The following is a 5,541-nucleotide window of genomic DNA, read 5'->3' as shown; positions in this document are numbered from 1 at the left end:
TGTAACCATCCACCAGAAGATCCCATAAGTCACCATCTAGACCAAGAAAGTAACTTTCAAGTCTATCTTTCCAATATTCAAAGTTTTCACCATCGAATACTGGTGGTCTAGTGTAACCATTGTTACCATTTCCATTGTATTGCTCAGCAGAGCCAGATGTAGATGTAGGTGTTTGATCTTCACCAACCATCTTGACTTAAGAGTTTTTCTCTTCCTGAATCTTTTCTAAACACGTTTAAGTGCTTGAACCTTAGAACCGGCGCTCTGATGCCAATTGAAGGATATAAAAACACTTAGAAGAGGGGGGGTTGAATAAGTGTAGTTTTAAAACTCTTAAGATAAAAACAATTTGCACAATGATTTTTATCCTGGTTCGTTGTTAACTAAACTACTCCAGTCCACCCCCTTGGAGTGATTTACCTCACCTGAGGATTTAATCCACTAATCACACAAGATTACAATGGTTTTCCACTTAGATAACCTTTAAGTCTTCTAGAGTATTCTGATCACAACCTGATCACTCTAGGAACACAATGCTTAAATACCCTCTAAGACTTTCTAGAGAATCTGATCACAACTTGATCTCCTCTAGTTCTTACAAATGAATGTAAACAAATTCTTATAAGAGTTACATTGCTTCTTAATAAGCTATTATCACAACTGTGATTTTTCTCTTAAGTTTAAGCTTAATCTCACTAAGATATTACAACAGTAATGAAGTGAGGTTGAAGATGAAGTTTGAGAGCTTTTAGAATTTGACAACATTTTTGTATGTTTGCGCAAAGTGTTGTCTTCAGCTTCTCATCAGAACTTCTATTTATAGGCGTTTGAGAAGATGACCGTTGGGAGCATTTAATGCATTGCGTGATCCGTACAGCATTGCATTTAATGTTTCACTCTTTTGTCAACTACCTCGAGCCTTGCTTTTGCTGTGTCTACTGACGTTGCCTTTAATAGCTTTTAACGTTCCTTTTGTCAGTCAGCGTAGCCTGCCATCTTGTACTTGCTTCTGATCTGATGTTTGTGTAAACAACGTTTGAATATCATCAGAGTCAAACAGCTTGGTGCAGAGCATCTTCTTGTCTTCTGACCTTGAAGTGCTTCTAGCGTGATACCATGAGAACTTCAGTGCTTCTGCTTCTGATCTCAAGTTCTTCTGATGCTTCAATAACCATGTTCTGATTCTGCTTGACTATCTTCTGATGTCTTGCGAGAGCATGTTCTGATGTTGCATACTTGAACCTTCTGAGTCAGTGCTTCTTGCGCTGAATTTGTGCATACTCTATATATGTTTCCTGAAATGGAAATTGCATAGGATTAGAGTACCACATTATCTCAAGCAAAATTCATATACATTGTTATCATCAAAACTAAGAATATTGATCAGAACAAATCTTGTTCTAACAGTTTCATCCTCTTTCATCTTGAGATTTTCAAACTTAGTGGGAAGCATTTGAAGTCTAGACAATTTTACCTTGGTTGTGCCTTCATGAGTTGATTTAAGAATATCCCAAACCTCTTTAGCTAGTTCACAGTGTTGCACAAGCCTGAATATGTTCTTGTCAATTCCATTGAACAAGGCAGTTAGGGCCTTGGAATTGCCCAAGGCTAGCTCTTCTTCAGTTTTGTTCCATTGTGCTTCAGGAATTAGAACAGTGGTTCCATCTTCCAAAACCTTCTCAGGATGTTTCCATCCGCTTCCCACAGCTCTCCAGGCTTTGCTGTCCACATACTTTATGAGTGCTACCATACGAGGTTTCCAGTAGTCATAGTTAGAGCCATCCAGGATGGGTGGTCTATTGCTTGTTACATGTATGTCCATCCTATTGCTTGTTTAGGATTACTTGATAGCATGTTTACTTGTATCATGTTGACCTAATGCATGTTTAGTTTTTTACTTCTTTGATTGTGGTTCATGTTCACATGTCTTGCCTAATGCATGTTTAGGTGATCTAGCATATCTCTTGACACTTTCTTATAGTGTGAATTTCCTAATTCATGTTTAGGTGATATTTCTTGAGGGTATTCTCCTTATGTTTTTTAAGTGAAGTGATTCATGTCCACATGTTGGTTTATCCTAATTCATGTGTAGGATCCTTATTCCTCGACAATTTCTTGTTATGTGATTGCATATTGCATGTTTAGGCATCTTATGACATTGCTTGTTTGATCACATGCTTCCTTAGGATCTCTTAGTTCCATCTTGGCCAAGATGAATTGAGATAGACCTTAGGTTGAAAATCATGCATAATAACACTTAGGTAGGTGTCATACCCCAAAATTTGCCCATCTTATTTCTCTTAAATCACACTCCTATCAAAGTTCAAAGCTCAAAGACACCCTCTCTACAACTTTGTCTCTCACATGCCAAGCCTAAAAATGCTTCATTTGAGAGATATGGATCAAAAGATTATAGGTCCTTTTTGAAAGTCAGCCAAAAGCAGTTTTTTGTCAAAGCCAATATCATCAAGATAAATTCTTCAAAAGGAAAAAAGCTTCCAAAGTGGCTCATAGAGGACATCTTGAGGTTTCCAAAAAGTCCTAGAACTCCTCCATATCCTAAAAATTGAGGGAGATATGCCTTGTCAAAGTTGGTCGATTTTAAGAGAAAAAATGTGAAGTAAAAGACCCCAAAATGAATTTCTTTGCAAAGAGGCCCACTATTTTATGATCCAATCTTGCTATACAAGTCATCTAGAAGTCCCAATCTGAATGCCACGAATTTTTAATCATTATTTGATTTTTAGTGAATTTAATTCATTAAAAAAAAGTGGATGAAAATCAAAGATTTAAAGAAATTATGGAGAGATTTGATTTAATTTTAATTATCAACTAATTCCAATCATCAATTACACCCCACAATCATTCCAAATTCGTGCAAAGTAGAATGGGGGAGATTGAATCAAATATTGGCCAATTTTAGAAAGAATGAAAATCAAATTTCAAATCAAATTCAATTCTTGATTCAAGGAAGATTCATCCATATTTTATTGACCTAATACCATCCTATAAAGGCCCCAAACACTCTCAGATCAGGGGTTCACGAAATTCTGCCAAGAAGAAACCCTAAACGAGCTCATCAAGTTTCAAGAAAAACCAAATTTATTCTTGGAGCTTGGGATTAATTCATTGACTTCTGGAGATTCAGGCTCGTTCCTAGGACATCCCTGATCGTTTCCTAAGCATTATCGAGGTCGATAGCATTCAGGATCAAGGCCTGCAAGTCACGGTTTGATCTGTTTTTTCTCAATTTCGATTTCATCTTTCATGCATCATAAATGACTTTTGAGTGTATATTCTTGTTTACTATAATGTTTTGAACGATTCTGAAGAAGTAATTGCGTTTTCATGGCTGTATGAGCAAATCACCATTGATGATCATTAAGGTTTCGTTTTAGGTTTTTTTAATACAGGTAAAATTGCACTGAATTGAAGTCACCATCGTGATCGTGTGGCCAAGACGAATCTAACTATGGCTTTGTTTTTAATTTTTATACCGGTATGAGGATTTTGTAAATTTCAGGTATAATAACTACGAACCTTTCGTAGGTGATTCGTAGCTAATCGCTGTAAGAAACATGGGCACAGGCCTGAGGTAGAAGACGGTGAGGTGTCACCATGTTACTTGTCTGTTTGAAATCACGCACGCTTTTGGGTTTAATGATTATGTTGATTATTTAGTGATCTGTGCGCGTAACATTGACAACATAAAAGTACTAGTTGGGTGGCAAGTATGTTACTTGGTAAACCAAGGGACGCGGGTTCGAACCCCTGCTCCACCCCTTTTTTTTATTTGAAACAACAATATGCAGGTTTCATGCGAACCACTTATGAGAAACTATTATACACCTTCCGTTATCTACCATTAGATCAAGGATGGCTTAGATCTGACGCACACAAAGACGAAGGACCACCATGGGAACTCAAACACGCACCACACTGGATCATCCAGCTAAGTTTTCAATTTTTTTCTTCTTTTTATTACATAACATTGTTTTTTATTTTTAATATTGTTAATATTTATATATATTATATAAAAATTTCTTTTTTTTCTCTACAAATTATAAAAAACTCTTTTTCTATCTTAACTTTATTTTTATTTTTATTTTCGATTATCGATTATTCGATTTTATTTTATTTGTTTTAAAATAGTTTAAAAATTGTTTAAATTGTTTTAATTAATAAATTAATTTTGATTAATCATTAAAAAATATATCTTGACATTTTAAAATCCGTATTTTATTCTAATCAATTCAATTAATTAGGTTGAAAAACCAATAATTAATTAAATGCGATTTTGTTTAATTCATGCCCGAATCAAGGTTTGCGAGAATTAGCCATACGCTGAAAAAATATTTCTGTGTGCATTTCTTTTCAGGGTAATTATCACATGACTTCCGATTACACGCCACGCCTTTTACAAAGCTAAGTCCTGACTTTATTTTCCTTTAAATATTTATTTGCATTATAAAATTGTTATTAGGGTTAAAACCTCGAAAGTCAATGGATTCTTTTGCATTCACATATTTTGCCTATTTTTGCCCATTTTTCAGGGTTAACCTCGAGGCTACCTCCGACTACGAACCATGTCAGATCAAAGCTAAGTCTCGATTCAACTTCTTTTATTTTTCCTTTAATTTAATTTAATTATTCTTCCTTTTTATTTATTTTTACCCTTTTGACAAATGAACCATCCATACACTCACCCCTCCGTGTTTATTTTTCCTTTTCCAATTTTTAGGGTTAGCCAACCAGTCAAAGCTCAACAGTCGGTAACCCTGAAATTCATCTTGTTTTTACTGTCTTAATTATTATTTATGTCAAACCTATTGCACTGCTGGTCCGCTGGTTTCTTTTCCCCCTTCCCCATATTATTGTGTGGTTAGTAATCCTAGGGAGTGATAACTTTGAATTGAACTTAGAATAATTAATTATAAGATAATTTATGAATTGATCACGTGATTGTTGCACCCACGCACCTTTTATGGTACCCCTCTTGTTGCCTGTTGCCTGTTGCCTGTTGCCTGTTGCCTGTTGCCTTGCGTTTTTTTGCAGAATAGCCTTGTCCCTCGAATACGAGGATACCTCAGCAATGTTGCCCTCAGTTCATTCTCAAGGTCATAAGTCCCTAATGATGCTGCCTTCGATTCGTCGAATATGACCTCGTCCCTCGAAGTTGCCTACGAAGTGTTGAGGTATCCTCTGGTTGCCTAACGAAGAAGGCTATTCTGATCTTCCCCTTAGACTACCTGCCCCTCTATGGCATGGGACAGTCTTATGGCGAACGATAATTCGATGACCCGTAAACATCCAAACGAAAGACTTCCTGCCCTCTTATGGCGTGGATATACCCTTTCACCCTGAAAGGCTAAAGAACATTTTTCATCTAACCAGGTAATTTTCCCCTAATTGCTTTGCTCTGGTTTAAAAATCTTTTTCTTACACTTTTTCATAAACCTTCAATAAGGCTACGCTCATTTTACGAGCTAAAGTCCTTATTTCTCTTCTTCTACATTTCTGAAACTTTTGGCTTCAAAACTA

This window comes from Vicia villosa, linkage group LG6 (genome assembly GCF_029867415.1).
Source record: "Vicia villosa cultivar HV-30 ecotype Madison, WI linkage group LG6, Vvil1.0, whole genome shotgun sequence".
In the NCBI taxonomy this organism is placed as follows: domain Eukaryota; kingdom Viridiplantae; phylum Streptophyta; class Magnoliopsida; order Fabales; family Fabaceae; genus Vicia; species Vicia villosa.
The sequence above is the reverse complement of the archived record's forward strand: the minus strand, read 5'-3'. Positions refer to the sequence as shown.